The sequence below is a fragment of the Elaeis guineensis genome, chromosome 1, assembly GCF_000442705.2.
Source record: "Elaeis guineensis isolate ETL-2024a chromosome 1, EG11, whole genome shotgun sequence".
In the NCBI taxonomy this organism is placed as follows: domain Eukaryota; kingdom Viridiplantae; phylum Streptophyta; class Magnoliopsida; order Arecales; family Arecaceae; genus Elaeis; species Elaeis guineensis.
The window spans coordinates 152419031-152438577 of NC_025993.2; positions in this window are offsets into that span (position 1 = coordinate 152419031).

Consider the following 19547-nt stretch of genomic DNA (forward strand, 5'->3'; position numbering starts at 1 on the left):
AATGATTGATAATTAAATAAGCATATTCTTATTTTTTATTTTTTTGATTATCCCCATTCTGATCAACAAATTTTTAATGCTATTTATCAAATTGCAGCTACATATAGTATTAGTAACAAAATTATGTCTGTTATATTCGATAATATATCTAATAATAATGTAGCTACCCAATTATTGAAAGACTCTTTTCATCCCATTCTTAATGAAAAATTATTTCATATTAGATGTGCATTGTCATATTTTGAATCTTTCTGTTCAAGCTGGAATGGACATGGTTCAAGATATAATTATAAAAATTAGGAATGCAGTATATTTTATTCATGCTTCAAAAGTACGAATACAAGAATTTAAATAATTATGTCTAGACCACAGTAAATATTTTAAAAAAATTTAAACTTGATATAGTTATCCGTTAGAACTCTACATCTACAATGATTCATGATGCATATCGATATAAAAATTTATTAAATGCATATATAAATGATCGTAGATTAGGCTTTATTTTGATTGAAAATAATTGAAAAAAAAATTAGAAGATTTTTTAGTTAGTTTTTATAATGCTACAAATACTCCTTCTGGTGTTTATTTTTCAACATCTTGTGTATTTTTACAACAAGCATATATAATTTATGGTCAATTTGTATAATATAGATATGATGACATTTTAATACCTATATTTATGAAATAAAAAATAAATGAAATCAGTATTAGGATATGATATGTCTTATGCATAACTTAGCTGCTGTATTTGATCCACGGATCGAATTAAGTGATGTATATATTTTACTTGACGAAATTGGTAAATATGTGAATCATGATTCCGAAGCATCTAAAGCTAAGGTAACCCAGCTATTTTATGATATTTTTATTTTATATGATAAAAAGATTCGTGGATCCAGACAGTCTACATCATCTTCACAACCTACTTCTAGTACCTTTCGTTTATCATCTGATTTCTCATTTATTGTACATAGAAGATATTCACATGCATCTTCTTCATCTGCATCTTCTTCATCTTTAAGCAATGAATTAAAATTTTATTTACGAAATAAAATCTCTTCTATATTAGATGAAAATCAAATAGAAAATCTTGATGTGTTGGCCTAGTGGAAGAGTGTGAAAAATCAATACCCTGTTATGTCTGCAATTGCATATGATATTTTAGCTATATTGATATCTACAGTAGCATTGGAATTAGCTTTTAGTGCAGGTCGGTACATTCTAGATAAAAAGAGGAGCAGAAAGACGAGCGAGACAATAGAGATGCTGCTCTGCTTCAAAGATTGGCTGGATGCGAAGGCGAGACTTCAGGACAAAGGAGGACATGATACTGGATCTGATGGTGAAGACGATACAAATACAATAGATAATTAGTAAGATTTATTTTAATTCTTAATTACTTAAAATTATATATTTTTATTTTTTATTTGTTGAGGTGAGTCATCTCTATTTTCTTCTCTCTCTCTCATTGCATTCTAGAGGTCAGGCATAGCCCCCCTCCTTTTTTTGTATAATTTAAATTTATATTAATAAATTGATAGGGGCCATGCCAAACCCTCTATTATTACAAGGTGGTTTTTATTTTTTTAAAAAAAAATTCAATATCTCCTATTTTTTTTTTATTTATCCTCCAATCTATTTTATTTTATAAAAAATATTTTTAAAAATAAAAATTTTAAAAATGTGCTGTGCCAAATGGGCCGTGTCTTGGCACGACCCATATTGGCTGGCACGCGGGCAATGCCTGGCCTGGGCATGTGCCGTGTCCTGCTTGGTTCGTTGGGCCGTGCCAGCTCAGGCCTTGAAGGGCCTTGTTGAGCCTAGGCCGCAGGCCACTAAAACCCCAACCCAGCTCAGGCCTTAGAATTGGACCATGCCATGGCATGGCCTGCTACAGTGCTTGGCAGGCCATTTCAAACACTGTCCAAATCATGTTGGGCCGAGCCAACCCATCGGCAGCTCGACCCGATGCCCAACTCTATGCGGGCAACTTTTGATCACCTTCCAAGTGGAAAATTATACCCTTTGGAGTGTAATCATGTTGGATCTTATCATGTTTGTTGTTTACTTATTCTACACCATGTTGTTTTAATAATATGATAGCTAACAACTCCTCTTGCACCTCATTTGTTGGCTTAAAATTTTTTTATTTAAATTATTTATTTCTCGATGTATATAAAGAGAGAGAAGCAACAAATCTCCTTTGTCACCTATCACTATCGTACAAAATATCAAGGTAAGAAATCTTCATCTAAAAGAGAAGCATTTAACGATAAAATCAGGTAAGAAATCTTCATTTAAAAGAAAAGTATGTGCAGATAAAATCAAACCGGCCACCACAACAAATAGCAAATGAGGCTTAAAACACCAGACTTTTTTGATGCCATAAACCTAATAGTAATTCTTTGTACACCGCACGTGATGTAGAAAAAATACACCATTCTATTTTATTGGGCTATGTAGCCACCGCTTTCCTACATGCATTTAATGCATTCAATTTTGCTTTTTCGTTTGAAACTTTGAATGATAAAAATATTTTTTTTCTGAAAAAATTATGACATCCTGTGACCATATTATGACATCCTGCGATCAAATTATGATTTCTTATTTATAATTTGGCCACAAGATGTCATAAGGAAAGAAAAGATATTTTCGTCGTTAAAGAATTTTATAAATTTTCAATGACGAAAATATTTTTTTTCTCTTCATGAGTTTTAAAAAAAAATTATGACTTTCTGTGTGCAGAAAATGTGCAGGAAGTCATAATTTGACTGTAAGATGTTATAATTTTTCAAAATAGAAGAACTGCAGACATCCTATGCATGTTGAAAAATAGTGTCTACGTGCTCCAATGTGATTGGATGGTATGCTATATGTCAATTTTATTACACCACCCTCAGTGCACAAATACTTTCTTTGGACCTAATTCAATAAATAGCTACAAGGGTCATAAATAAACACACCTGAGATCTCCACCGGAAGCCGTAACAAAAACAGAAGCTTCAAGTGGCCATAAAAACAGATTTAATGTAACCTGCAACACACCAACATGTTCACGGTTCTTGAAAGCCAACAAAATGAAATATTTCTAAATGGTAATCCATCACAACCCGCTGATGTCTGAATCTTCATCTAATTTTATTTTGTAAAATTGATATTAACAATTGACCAAGGTGATCATAAACTTATAAATAATATTAATAATACCAACATGATTATAAACTATAAATTGACAGCATATAGATTCAGACTTTTTAAAGTATTTGCCAATTTATGTATTGTGGAAAACTCCTCGTTCCACACACATGACTCTCTTAGGCATTTTCCTCACCTCAGCTGACAACTGCTAATTGACATGTCACCTCTCCCAGCTCCCTGCCCGAGAGTTTACATATATGCTAGCTTACATGGTTTGCTAATTAAATGTTCATTGTAATTTGTAAGCTTTCGTGGCAATGACTCAGAATGCCATTATGGTCAACTTCAACATTTTAGGTGATGTAGCTGAAAGGTAAAAACTCAATAGCGAGGACAGGGGGAGAGCCACAGCCTAAGAAATGTTGGCATGGACCGCAATGAAAGAAGGCTTCTTCATATGATATGATTATAGCTTTTCTTTACATGGTAAAGATGTCAAAAGGTACTAAGGTACTAGGATTTGGAGGATCTCGGTATCAGGAAGCTAGACGAGTGGTCTTCTACCTTTCCCTAAGTTCTATCTCAATTGTTGTTGATTTGGGATTGAGATGTGTCTAATTTGTGCCTCAAAGTAAATATAAATATTAAGTTTAAAATTTTCACATCTTTAAAGATGTCAACTAAAAGTTATTATCATCTTGTCTTACAAACATTATAGTAAAAATAATAAGTATACCTTCAAAGTCTTGATAATGTCTGCAATATGTTGATGTCACAGCCTTCCTTTTTCCCTTGGGTTGGGAGAAAAATGCGAACGTTGAAGAAAACAAAAAGAAATATTAATGATAATGCCGCAATGGAGATGATTCTTCCATCAATTCCATAAATATTGGTTAGGCATCGGCTACAACTAAACTGACCTGCACATGAAAGGCCCAAAAATAGTGGCGAATTAACAACTTTAGAATTTAAAAGTTAAATAGGAAAACAAACAAATTAATTTTTTCTTCTTATGAGATTAAATGATTTCTACTATCAATTTGTTAAAAAAAATACAAGCAACCAATAATAACCAGCGTCAATAACAAAAACAAATCAAACTGTACAAAAAAACATCAAAAATTTTACGTGAAAAACCCAGAAACGAGAAAAATCACAGGCGAAGCCAGAGAAAAAAAATTTCACTATAATCAGTGAGGTACACAATTTTTCTGAAAACTTCAGAGATCACATAAACTATAAATCACCGAATCCACAACAAACAGCAATCCCGAAAATCTCACAATCCTAAGTCAAATAAAAATTTAGGTTAGAGAATACCTGACAATAATCAAACCGTTGGATGTGGAGAACCATATGCAAAAAACACGTCTGCAAAATTTCAGGCCAATCGGAATTGAATCATCATTCTGATCGAAGTCAAAAGATTGTAGCCAAAAGAATTTCTATTTTTTTTTCTCTCGGGCGGCGGTGCTACATGCATGTGCAAGTGATCGAGAGAGAGAGCGAAAGAGAGGGCGCTCTCTCAAAACCCTCACATGGCCTATTAATGGTTGGGCCCCACATGGGCAAAACCCAACAAATCTCTCTCTTTTGACCGATGTAGGGGCTTCACTAAACCTGTCATCTATCTGCACACCTCTATCTTATCTCTTGATAATACTTTTGTCAACATATCTGATCCATTTCTATCAGTATGGATTTTCTTAAGAGATAACTTGTTTTTCAAAATATCATGAATCCAATGATAATGAATATCAATATGTTTGGAACGAAAGTGAAAAGTTGGATTCTTATTGAGGTGGATGCCACTCTAACTGTCACTGTAAACCGTGAATCCTTTCCGCTTCAGTCCTAGTTTCTATAAGAATTTTTTCATCCAGAATACTTCCTTACAGGCTTTAGTTACAGCAATATATTTTGCTTCTGTGATCGACAAAGTAATATATTTCTGTAATCTGAATTGCCATGACACAGCTCCCCCTGTAAAAGTAATTAAGTATCCTAAAGTGGACTTCCTGGAGTCAACATCTCTAGCCCAATCTGCATCACTATAACCACATAACACTGGTTTATCAGTTCCAAAACATAAGCAAATACTAGATGTTTCTTTAAGATACTTGAATATTTACTTCACTATTTTCTAATACTGTTTACCTGGATTAGAGAGGAATCTACTGACCACACCAACTGTATGAGCAAAATCAGGCCTGATGCAAACCATAGCATACATTAAACTACCAACTGCAGATGCATAAGGCACTTTTTCCATCTTTTTCCTCTCTTCTCTGCTAGTAAGAGATAGCTGAGAGTTTAACTTAAAGTGACCTGCGAGTGGAGAGCTCACTGGTTTTGTCTTGCTCATGTTAAACCTGTCAAGAATCTTCTCGATATATTTCTCTTGAGAGAGCCATAACTTTTCTTATTTTCTGTCACGAAAAATTCACATACCAAGAATATGCCTGACTAGTCCTAAGTCTTTCATGGCAAAAGACTTACTCATCTCCCTTTTCAGCTTGTCAATTTTCTTTCTGTCATGACCTATAATCAACATGTCATCAACATAAAGCAAAAGTATGGTAAAATCATCATCATCAAACCTCTTAATAAAAATACAATGATCAGAAAGGATTCTCGTATATCCGTGATCTATAATAAATGACTCAAACTTTCTGTACCACTGTCGAGGTGTTTGCTTTAGACCATACAAGCTCTTCTTTAACCTGTATACAAGATGCTTTTTGCCTTTGACCTTGAATTCTTCTGGTTGCTCCATGTATACCTCTTCCTCTAGATTTTCATGGAGAAAGACAGTCTTCACATCAAGCTGTTCAATCTCTAGATTCAAGATAGCAGCTATTCCAAGCACAACTAGGGGTGGTAATCGGATCGGATCGGATCATAAATAGATCGGATCATAAATGGATCGGATCAAAAAATCGTCAACCCAAATCTGATCTGTTTATTAAATGGGTCAAAAATTTAAATCTAAACCCGACCTGTTTATTAAACAGGTAATCAGACCCGATCTATTTAACCAATTTATTAAATAAGTCAAATTAGGTTAAACGGGTTAAACAGGTTAAACGAGTTAAATAGGTTAAATGGGCTGGGTTAAATGGGTCAAAAATAGATTAAACAGGTATTAAATGGGTTAAACAGATTAAACAGATCCGGTTAAATAGGTCAGAAATAGGTTAAATAGGTTATCTGACTCAATCCGATTTAAATATTAAATAGGTTAAATGGATTAAACAGGTCAGATATCTAAAATCCAATTCGACCCATTTAGCCTAAACCCAAATTTGTTTATGACGAGTCGAACATGGGTCGGGTTGACGGGTCGGATCATATTTTGCTGGCCCCAAGCACAACTCTAATAGATGATATCTTCATTACATGTGAGAAAATCTTTTCAAAATCAACACCCTGCTTCTGATCAAAGTCCTTCACAACTAATCTGGCCTTATATCTTAGTTGTGAGCTGTTCTTTTCATTCTTTAGTTTGAATATACATTTGTTCTTGAGTACTTTCTTACCCTTAGGTAGTTCCATCAGCTCAAAAGTATGATTGTCATACAAACTTTGCATCTCCTCTTGCATGGCTTTTATCCATTCTTCACTTTACTGACTTAAAGTAGCTTCCTGGTAGCTCTCTAGTTCTCCCCCATCAGTCAACAACACATACTCATGAGTAGGATATCTAGTAGAAGCATGTCTCTCCCTACTAGATCTCCTCAAAGGTGCTGGCTCTATAAGTTTCTCTTCATCAAGCTGCTCAGGGACTGCTTCATCAGCTGCAGGAGACTCATCAGGTGTAGGCGTAACTTCAACAAAAATCTCAGCATCTATTGGCTCGTAGTGATCTCCCTGTATCTCCCTTCTGTTAACTGCAGGTGAAGAGATTATATCTGTGTCATTGAGATCATCTCTGAACGACTGTCTTTTCTTGGTCTGTTCAATATTCTCAATAGTTTGATCTTCCATGAACATAATATTTTTGCTTCTGATCACCTTCTTATCAACTGGATACCACAATCTGTAGCCAAATTCTTCGTGTCCATAACCTAAGAAAATACACTGTCTTGTCTTGTTATCAAGCTTGGATCTCTCATCTTTAGAAATATGAACAAATGCCTGGCAGCCAAACACTCTCAAGTATCTGTAGGAAACATCTTTCTTCGTCCACACTCTATCTGGTATGTCACCATCCAATGGAGCTGAAGGAGACAGATTAATTAAATCAACTGCAATCCTTATTGCCTCGCCCCAAAATGAGTTAGACAGCTTAGCATGTGAAAGCATACATCGTATCCTTTTCTTAATTATTCTGTTCATCCTTTCTACCATCCCATTGTGCTGAAGTGTCTTTAGAATAGTCTTCTCAAGCTTAATACCAAGATCTTTGCAATACTTCTCAAAAAGACCTCTGTATTCACCACCATTATCAGCACGAATACGCTTCAACTATTTTTCTGTCCCTCTTTCAACACTTGTATAAAAATACCGAAATACATCTATCACTTGATCTTTAGATCTCAAAGAATATGTCCAAACCTTTCTAGAGTTGTCATCAATAGAGATAACAAAATAAGTAGCACTACCAAGACTTTTAGCATTCATAGAACATACATCAGTATGAACCAAAGCAAAAATACTCTAATATCTTTGAGGATGTAATCTATGAAATGCATGCCTATGTTGTTTACCAACCAAATAATGAGTACATAGTGTTAGATCAGTACCTTTCAAATGTGACAGGAGTTGCTTCTTTGCAAGAAGTTCTAGGCTTTTCTTGCTCATGTGACCAAGCCTCTTGTGCCACAGCTTAATGGAGGAGTCTTCAAGAGCATTCGCTTCTCCTCTACATATTCTGGCTTCTGTCCCGTAGAGAATGTCCAACTTCTTACCTCTAGCTTTTATCAGTGAGTCTCTAGTGAGCTTCCATCTCCCTTCACTAAAGGTACTACAGTAACCTTCTTTATCAAGGCAACTTGTAGAAATCAAGTTGAGGCGAATGTCTGGCACATGTCTAACATTCTTCAGCAGTAGCTTGCCTCTTATACTGGTCTCTAGCAATACATCTCCCATGCCTATAATCTTGAAAACATCGTTGTTTCCCATTCTCACTTGGCCATAGTCACCTTTCAAATAGGATGTGAAAAAATCATATCGTGATGTGACATGATATGAAGCAGCTGAATCAACAATTCAAGTAGAGTCTTGACAGATGAGGTTGACATATCCATCATCACAAACAATGAACACATCACCATCTGAAGCTGCTACTACTGTACCTTTCTCTTTGTCATCTTTCTCTTCACCTCTTTCTCTTGAATTCTTTCTTTTGAGTTTTCTGCATTCATTCTTGCAGTGTCCTATCTTGCCACAATGGTAGCACTTGATGTTCTTCCTTCTTTGTGATCTTCTTCTATTCTTGTTACAGTGCTGAGGAGCTTTGCTGTTACTCCTCCCTCGCCTCTCTATAACAAGTGCCTTAGATTGGTTAGAGATTCCTTGCTTTCTGTACCTTGTTTTTTTATTATACATACTGTCCTTCACCATATTCAATGTCAAAACACCTTTAGGGGCAGAAGTGCTAAGTGATACAACAAGTGTCTCTCAGCTGTCAGATAAAGAACTTAATAGAAACAATGCATGTACTTTATCATCAAAGGCTATTTTAATACTAGTCAATTGATTCATCAAGTCAAGAAACTCACTGAGATGTTCAGTCACTGAACGGCTTTTCCTGTACTTCAAGTTGACTAGCTTTCTCATCAAAAATATCTTGTTCTGTGGGCTCTTTCTCTCATACAACTCCTCTAATTTTGTCTAGAGCGAGTTAGCATTGGTTTCTGTGGCAAAATGATGAAATATACTGTTATCAATCTACTGCCTGATCAATCCAATAGCTTTTCTGTGCATAACCTGCCACTCTCTTTCTGACTTGCCTTCACGCTGTCTCCTTTGATGGACTCATGTAGATCTTTGTAGTATAAATAATCATCCATCCTTGGCTTCCAGATCGAATAGTTTGACTGGATTAATTTCAACATGGTGCCTGTGCCATTGTCCTCCATCTAATCACACAATATCACTGTAGCCGAATCCGCTCTGATACCAGTTTGTTAGAAAAAATAAGCAAGCTGATTTTTTCTTCTTATGAGATTAAATGATTTCTACTACTAGTTTGTTAAAAAAAATACAAGCAACCAATAATAACCAGCACCACTAACAAAGATAAATCAAACTGCATAAAAGAATACCAGAAATTTTACATGGAAAACCCAGAAACGAAAAAAATTATAGGCCAAGTCAGGGAGAAAAACTTCCATTATAATCAGTAAGATACACAGTTCTTCTGAAAACTCTAGAGATCGCATAGACTATAAATCACCGAATCCACAACAAACAGTAACCTCAAAAATCTCACAATCCAAAGTTAAATAAAAATCTAGGTTAGAGAGTACCCGACAACAATCAAATCATTTGATGTGAAGAACCATATACAAAGAACACGTCTGCAAAATTTTAGGTCAATCAGAGTTGAATCACCATTTCGATCGAAGTCAAAAGGTTGCAGCCAAAAGAATTCTTATATTTTTTTTTCTCTTTGGGAGGTGGCGCTGCATGCGTGTGTGCAGGTGATCGGGAGGGAGATAGCGAAAGAGAGGGCACTCTCTCAAAACCCTCACATGGCCCATTAATGGTTGGGCCCTACATGGGCTGAACCCAACATGGACCAGGGAACAAGTGGCTTTTCTTAGCCTAAAAAAGATGACAATGATGTCAGCAGATCGATAGAATTGAATCCTAAAAGTTAGTTTGTAAAATTAAAATATTAACATGACAAATAAACCCAAAAATAAGCATCTACAACCAATATTTTGAACTTTTCCATTACCTTAATAAAGGGCAGGATGAGCTTTTCTCAGGGAAAGAAAAAACTGTGGTAAAAATATGCAGAAACATGGCATATGCCAAATAAAGCAATTCTTGATCAAGCAAAGCTTGATCAAGAATCGCATAGAGTTGCCTACCGAATTGCATAGAGTTCTGGAATATATATTATCAGTTTCAACCATAGAATTGCCAGGATTTGTTCAAAAAAATACAAAACCAAGCCATTCAATAATTTTAGGAGCATTTGTTTGGCAAAGAACAGCCAAAAAGGATTGTCTCAATCAATTGTGGTGGAAAAAATGTCAAGGCTTAGAAGTTTATCTAATTGATGGTTCAGATTTTCAAATTATAGTGGACAAAAGATCTAAGTCGCAGTACCCAATTTTAATTTCTCACAATGTAATTTGAGTGAAGGGTGTCATTTGCAAGCTACATAACTCGCAGTAGACCATTCATTAGCGCTAATTTGGTACAGCATCGATCAGTCATGTCCTTTGAGGCACCTCTGTTTACTTTATTCTTCCCTCTCTCTCTCTCCTTTTTCTTTTCTTCATCCTTTCTCATCAAGATCCAGAAAGATGCTTCATATGTTGACAAATTACAACATATGAAGAACATCATACCATTTTGGAGGTCTCAACTTCCTAGGATAATCAGTAGATAAAAAGGAATCTCAATGCCAATCCCCATTAGATGGAAACAGGTTTTCTTGCTTATGATTATTCCCCATCAAGTTCATAACTTTCCATACTGTGTGCCCACCAAACAAAAGTCAATGTCTTGGTGTAACTTTCATTGCATGGTGCATATTATTGAGCACATTACTGCAAAAGGATGGAGCTATTGTTAAATGGTGTGTTTGGATGCATTACAGCATCAAGAAAGGATGATTCTGATCTGGTTTGCCTATGCCAAACTGGGCCCATTACAAATTAAAACCCAAACCACCATCTAAGTTCTCACTCGCTCTCTTCCTTTTCTTTCCTTTTTGAAAACCTAGCCATCATCTCTCCCTCGATCTCTCCAACTCATCCTCCTAATCCCTTCTTATCTAGTGGTGACATTGCCATGGCAGACATCGTTGATAGCTTTGGCCATGGATCAATGAGCTCTAACCTTGGTCAGTGACCTCCAATCCCAATTGACGATGTCCAACCTCATTAAAAAATCTGGCTCTTATTGGAGAAATTATTGATTAGAAATGTTCTACCACATGTACCTTAGGCCAACCAATAAGAAGCCATCACATCATCTATTGTTGGAAAACAGGTGCACTGTTATCCAAACTTGACCGAAAATTTTGCATGAAAAAGTTTCACTGTTAAGTATGATTAGCTCATTGACAACTTTGCTATTTTGAATGAAAAAAGTTTACCTCCTAGGATAATGTGATAGCTTCTTATTTGTTGGTCTAAGACATATGTGGTAGAATGATTCTAACCAATAATATCTTCTCTTATTGATGACATCCAATCTCTGATCAATGAGCTTCACCCCCCAATCCATCTCTCTTTCTTCATAAGGCTCCTCCCTTTCTCTCTCCACCTTTTTCTTCCCACTCTCTTGCTTCTTCCTTCTTGCCGGCTCATGATCGGCACGCATACCATGTGTTGGTATGATATAGTATGATACCATAATGATTCGATATATGACCGATATAGGTCACAATACTAGTTTTGCTAACCTTAGTGCAGATTCATGCCAGTCCCAAATGAAAATGTAATATAACTGATGATCCTATTTATAGTTCCAAAATATTAATATATCTTGGAACAGAACAAAACAACTGACTATAATTGTGTTTCTTTGCTGGTCAAGGAGAGATGTATCCAACAAGATGTTACGCCCAAAGCCAACTACATAATTAGCTTGCTCACAAAATGTAAACTGGCAGATAATTAGAATTATATTTTGATTATCTTGGGTGAATAATTTCAGTATACATGCACACGAGGGTAGAGGCTGGATTCCGGATTTTTTGCCCAGATTTCTGGATAATAACATCTCGACCTATAAGGAAAACCAGAATGTAACCAGCTGACTTCTGCACCATCGCAACCTAAGAGCCAAACAGAGTTGAGATAAATTTACATAATAAAAAAAAAAAAAATAGAGTGACCATGGTAATATTCTTACTGTACAAGATAAAAATTAACTTTTAAGTCCAGAAGCGCAGAAGAATCAGAATGCATGGCGCTAATCTGGTGTGTCATCTAACTAGAAAATTCTTGCAACTTGTGATACAATATGAGCGGCATCAAGTATATTAATGTAGCAGGAAAACAACATTTTATATAGTAATGACTATCACCTCCTATAAGCTACAATCCACTTTATAATGAATTGCTAGAACAGTATCAACAGCAGCTTGTACCTAATCAAAGATGGGTATCTCAACATAATGAATTTCATAGAAATATCCTTTACCCTGTCAATATTGAAAAGTGAAACTAGTCAGCTCATTTTCAGAATTCTGACATGCGGATACAGTAATAATAACCAAAACTTTTAACAGGTCGGAAAGGAATTTAATAAAAAGATCCTGCCTTAATAAAGAGTGTTAAAGCTCATAAAATTCCCTAGGTGCAAGAACTTGTGCACTCTGTCCTATAATCCTCTCTGAGAATGAGAAGCACAGTAAGGAATTGGGCAAATACCAAGAAAAGCACATGTTAAGGCTACTGCCAATGTCTACAGTAATGTTATATCAATGCAATGTGAAGAACCCAAGTTTCGGAGATCATCCAATATGCAAGAGGTAGAATAATATTAAGCTATGCATCACAGGCTAGTTAAATAATATGTGCAAATAAATGCTACGGTAGATCAAGCATAATTTGTTGGCATACATCAGTTATTTCCCAAGTAGAAGTATCAACCACGGTCAAACTCAAAATAGTAGATGCAGACCAATAAACAAGAAGCAAAGTAGCATATGAGGATCAGAGAAAGGTCCAAAACAGGAAACAGGAAACAGCCTCCAGAACACACAGAAATCTCGTGGAAGCACATCAGAGACCACAACACAACTTCAAATGACCAAGTCTGGCATGGTATCTCAGCAGTTCTTGTGTCAAAGAGAACTAGTTGAATACAAATTTCCCTATTTTTCCATTTCATGTTCTGATTTGTTTCACCATTTTGTGCAAACCATGTAAACTTCAATTCCCAAATGTTTTTCCCCGGAAACACAACCATTTAAGAAAATGTGTTCTGGATATTTATGACATAACAAGTCTATAGTTATTCTTGTTCTCATTGCCACCTCCTAAAATTTCACGTGACCAAGAAGTTTTCAGAATTAGGATCCGATAAAAGTTCTGGTTTTATGTCTCAAGGCCTTTAATCATCAGAAGGAAAAAAGATTAGTTTGACATCTGAACCATCTCACAAGATTTAAGTCCAAGCTTCGGCACATAATTAATTTTTCTTTTTCCTGGAATATCTGTGCGGCAAGGACTCGAACCAGAGGCCTTACAAGTACATCGTTGCATCTGAAATCCTACCAAATGAGAGAGCTAAAAGCCTAAAACACTCTTTTTCTGAGAGTAACTCATTCTCATTGTGCACAGAGAAGAACCGGCATTGGGAGGGGAGAACTGTTTTAGGAGTCATTGATTAAGAAGAACTTTTAAAGCCAACAATAAATGAATGGGATGTTCGGTGGTTATGGTTTGTATATATGTTATAGCAAACTCCAAGTATTAGTTCATCTTCATTCATATTTTTTTTTCAATAAACCCCAAGATCTACGTAAGCAAAACGATATAGAGACTAGTCAATACTACTGAATTATGTTGGTCTCATATGACTTCTCCCTACAAACATCAAAGGAAGGAAGACGTTTGCGCCTTAAATGCTGCCCTTCATATCTGTGCCACAACCAGATCCAAATAGTACGCCAACCATTTACTTTTGTTCAATGTGCACCTTAGCTTCAAAGAGAGGGGTGACAAATGTTCTACAGGTCATTACAATAGTTTCGATCCAACTCTTTTGTTTTTTTTAACACAAAAAATACTGTTTCTATGAGAAAATGGGATCGGAACGGATTCGGAACACCAAAACCCATCCACGTGGGAGAGAAGAAGAAAGAGAAAAGAAGGAAAGAAAGAAAAGATAAAAATGAAAAAGTAAAAAGAAAGAAGAAGAAAAATGAGAAAAAGAGAGGAAGGAAAAGAAAAGAAAGATAGAAGAAAACAAAGAAAAGAAGGAAAGAAAAGGAAAGGAGAGAAAAAAAGAAAGAAAGAAAAGAAAGAAGATAAGGAGATGAACGGAGGATATCTATTGGGATGGACTGCTATTAAGATAGTATTCCATTCCATAAAGAAACTAGGACACTTCCATCCCATGAAATTTAGAATCTTAGTATAAAGAATGGCCCTAACATATGGTAGCCATCATGATTTAAAATAATATAACAGCAATAGCAATATCCATTTTCGAAAATGCTGTTTTACAAGATTAATTGAAGTAATAAAACTACTTGAAAAAAAAAAATCATTTCCATAAAAATTACTAATCATACTGTTATATTTATGTTGCAATCCATTATAAGTGTGGACAATTTTTGTTTAAATTTGGTCTCAAAACTCTGCATAATGTTGTTGGGGGATGGTCATTATACATGAATAATAGCAGACTGTGGATGTCACCTTTAGAGACAGTCCAGTGAAACAAAATTTAATCAATCATTACATAGAATAATTGTTCAAAATTAAGCTTCAACAAACATCATAGCACACACTTGAACCCAAGAGGACATAGCAAATGGTACTCGATTAATGTTAGGAACTTTCCCACCGATGCAAAGTACAATAAAGGTCACAATATTAGGCTAATGCTTTAATTCTTTCTGAAGCAGGAAGCCTTTTGGCAACCTATGTACTTGAGCTAGGTAATCCACTTCACTCAAAACCCCAGCTTGTTTTGTGCTTTTTTTTTAAAAAAAAAAAATTTTGGAGCTCTATTTTTAGTTAGATTGTTCATAAAAAACATACTTGCGCATATAACCATAACCATCCAGCTTTCATTCAACTATTTCAAATTGTATCCATTTGCTAGTATGCTGATAATTATGGATCAGATCAATTTTTCTTAAACTCCAAAACACCGGTCATAATTTTGGTGAATGATCATGATTATCAAGGTCAATGACTTAAAGAAGTACCATGATAACAACATAAGCTCCTACAACGACAAAAAGATTCTTTATATCGTGATGGAAGTAACTTTTAAATCATGCTTGGGTTAGGAAAATTAATGAAACCCTTCAATTCTGAAAGCTTCAAGGAAACTACTTTACTGCTTCAAACAGAACAATATAGCATAGAACAGTGATAGCAAACAAGTTTTTTTTAAAAAAAAAGCCATCCAGCTCTTGTTAGATCAGTGAGAACTAGCAACAGGAAAAGGAAAACCTGAATTATGTCTTGGTGTGCTGAAGAAACTATTATAAACAAATTCATGCAAAAAACTAGCTTACAGATGAAACAGACAAAGCTGCACAAGTGAAACAAGAACAAAATAAAAAGGTAAGAAATTAGCTTGCAAATGCCAATAAAGTAAGCCAAAAAAAAAAAAACATATGCCAATAAAAAAAAAAAAATGATGCCCAAGGGAGCAAGGAAGTATTTTAAAAAATTTCCAATTCTTGCGGATGCCAAAAGGTGAATGAGTCAGAGAAACAGGTACCAGTAAAAAAAACAAGTCATTATATGTTCATGTTAAAAATCAGCTTACAGATGCCAAAAAAGCAAAGTCAAAATAGCTGCCATTTGTCACAAGGTTAGGAGAAGATCTCATATGAAAAACTTGGAATGGATTTTGGCTCAATTTTCGCAGATGAAATGATTTTATAAAACTGAGGTCTGTGGTGCTGGATCTGGTATATTCATGCAAGAAATTAGCTTAAATTAAGATGATGTACAAGCAGCAGCACCGGTAAAAGTAGGATCAAAATGAGATATATTACAATTTATACCTCTTTCAAGAGGCCCAATGACATGTCTGTTGAAAGAGATCTTTTATGAGCTTTGCTTACCTTCTAACATTAGCACAAGACAACATAAACAGATGGACTGATGAAGGATTACTAAAGTTCTTAAAAGTTGCTCCAAAACCCCCAAAACCCAAAAAAGAGTACTTTGTGATGCAAAAGGAAAAAAAAAGGCAGTTCATAGGCTTGAGAAAAGGAAATCAATGGTCATTTGTAAAAGAGAGAAAAATCTATGGATATGGATTAAGGAACATGACTATTTGCTAGCATGATAACCCTTCTACAATTACTCAATAAGTTGATGTAGGGACGAAAAGAGCAACACTCATGATTCTCTATGTTATACCACCCTTTGAGATTTAAAAATAAAAAATAAAAATATTGCGAAGTAGTAAAAGCCAATCCACCGTATGAATCACAATGTGAGGCTAAAAAGAAGAAGAGACGAGCACCAAAGATATTGAATGGTGAGTACAATATGTAGCAACAAAGTGGTGTAGGGTGTTTGGCATACTATGTTTGTAAAGACAACTACGTGAGTATGATTGCATCCACATGAGTGATGAATACAAGGACATCATAGTAAGGATGAAGGAGATAGCTCATATTCTTGTTGAAAGATAGAGAGGAGTGGCACCGATGGCGTATGAACACCCCAATATGAATGCGTGGTGAAGAATTTATAAAGCCACCATGCTAGCTGGGATAAGTCTTGTTGATAATGAATTTTATTCATATTTAACAAGGTTGAATCAGAAAAAGACCAAAATAATGCATCTCTGCTCCCCAACGAAATATATATGAGAAAGGAAAGTATTTCTATTTGAACTGTAACCGATATCTCTACTTTATCAGTAGCGGATCATCCCTCAGTTCTCTAAGCTAAATCCCATCAGTAAGAAATTTGATCCTGGTCACACTCCACAATGCAACAACACAAGAAAAGAGACAGAGAGAGACAAGCAAATAAAAGTTAGTTGCCACCAAATCTCAGATAAACTCCTCATTCAACCACACCGAAGTGAATTTTTATCCCAAAAAAAAAAAAAAAAATCCACACCGAAGTGAATAAGAAAGCTAATAACCTTGTGTCCATTTGAAGAGGTCTAAATATACGAGCCTAGATGTTGCTGAATTCGAAGCAAGATTTAACTCGAGAAAATACCAACATGCAAAAAACCAAAGATTTCATAATGGATTTGTTTGATCCTCAGCTGCCCAAGAGGCAACAGAATAAAAAATAGACAGAAGAATCTTTAGTCTATGGTATAAAAAGAATCTCCAAGCAAAGTTTTAGATCCCGTGGGATTAGGGTGTCCCAGTTTCTAAATATTTGGCCGTGTTCGACCATGGATAGTCAAGAATTAGAATATATCAAACTTTTCAAAAGGAAAAGAAATGACCTCAAAATCTCCACAAGAGGAGCAATGATTCATAGAACCATGCATTGTTAAACTATTAAAACTTCAGGTCCTCGCAACTTTTCTCCATCGCCAACAGTTCCAAGTCTACTAAAATCTGCTGCATAACTACAGCCTTTGATGAGCCAGAAAAATAATTAGCTAGAAAATGATAAAGATATTAAGAGAGTGTATGCTAGAACATTGACTACAAAAGTGCTCAATGCGAAAGGTGATCGGTGCCAATAATAGGCATTTTCATGGGAATTAAAAGCATTGGTTGTTTATGGACTTGACAAACTAAGAAAGAACGATGCATTTACCTCCAAAAGAATTTTAGCGCTTATAGCACATGTACGTACAAAGTACTATTGAGAAATATAAAGATTAGATCCGCACAAAAGCAAGTCTATGAAATTATAGATCGACATTCTTAAACCTAGTAAGGAAGAAAATCTGTCAGTGATGGGTAAACGTCATAATCCGGTATTATCGGGCTACAGATAGTGTAATGTATGCTTGCAGCACTTCTTCCTTAACCTGCTTGTTGTTCCTCTCTCTACTTTACTTGTTTACTTTCTCTTATTTTCTATTTTTGCCTTTTTGGTTCCTGTCTTTTCTTTTCTCATGTACATTCCCCGATCCTTGAATACAATTTTCTGGTAGGAGTGTTTTAAAGCTCTTTTCCTAATTAATATAAAAAAAATTATTTATCTAAATAATTTAATTTTTAACTTATTTATCAGATAAATTCAAAAAAAATAGAGATTATGCTCAATACTAGAAAAAATGCATCTCAAGTAATTTAATTTTAGGCAACTTATTTACTCAGCTATAATAAATATTCTATTTAATTATGATATAGCTGTAAGTTTATAGCATAGTAATACAATATTTATTTTTTAATTTTTGGTACAAATGAAGAAAAAATTTTGAAAAAAATTGACGGCTATGTAACTTTCCAAAACAATATTATATATCATATTTTGATTAAAAAAAATTATAATTATTTACTCTACTCTTTCTCGCGCTTGATCAAGGCCGCTGTCTAACATGGGGCTCTTGTTAGTATTTTCTTGAATCAAATGAATCCTATGTAAAAAACTTTTGGTATCAGAACCGCTCTCTTTTTTATAAACAAAATTCAACGAGCTCATGCGGTTGACCAACTTCGCTTATCTACAAGGACAACCGGCTTCGGCGAGACCACCTTCCTTCTTGCCAAAAACTCCGGATATAAACCTTCAGAGCCGCATCCGACCCACCAGTATTTCTCCAAGAGAGCATTGCTGATGTAATAATGACACAAGCATGGTGTTATATAGAAAAAAAGCCATTTAATATTGTTTTTCACAAAAGTAGTATAATTTGTATTTCTAGACGTAACGATATACTAATATATTTCCGAAGTACCTTTCAATCAAAAAAAATATATATATTTCCGAAGTACGTATTTGGTATGATTTCCAGCGAACGTCGGAAATCCATTGGACAAATTTCCCACAAGTTGCAGGGGAGGTGACGCACAATGTGCAAGGGAGGTTGACACGCCACGCAACGTCATGTCAGAAGGCAACGGTTGACCTACCCAATCACCCGTGAAACCCATTTCAATTAGCTTTGGTGTCGTTGTTTTAAATGCTTCTTTATCCCCTCATCCGGTACTCTGGATACCCCCGCTGAAAATTCTTTCTCTATCAAGTTTCCCTCCTACTGCTGACACGTACCGACCTGTCCGCATACTTCGGACGTTATTGTTACGTTTCCGTCATTAATTTGGTGAATATGCGGTTCGCTGTACCACCTTGACACGATCCCACGAGATTTCGACGCCCTCCGCTCGCGGCGTGACAATGAAGCCAGAATGGGAGTGAGAATAACGAGGTTTCCCACGCTATGAGTGGTCAAATCTACCACCTCCAACGTTCCGGAGTTGGGCCGACTCTCGCCGCTCCTTGAAGCCGGTACGCGGTTAACGTCACCCCAAGCGGTCAACTCCCGGTGCCCGGTCGTCTCCACGTGCCCTCGGACCGGTGTCGGGTTGCCTTCCTGGTCCGTAGCGGTCAGCCACCGGTTTCTAGGTTCCATCGTTTTTCTGAAAGTGT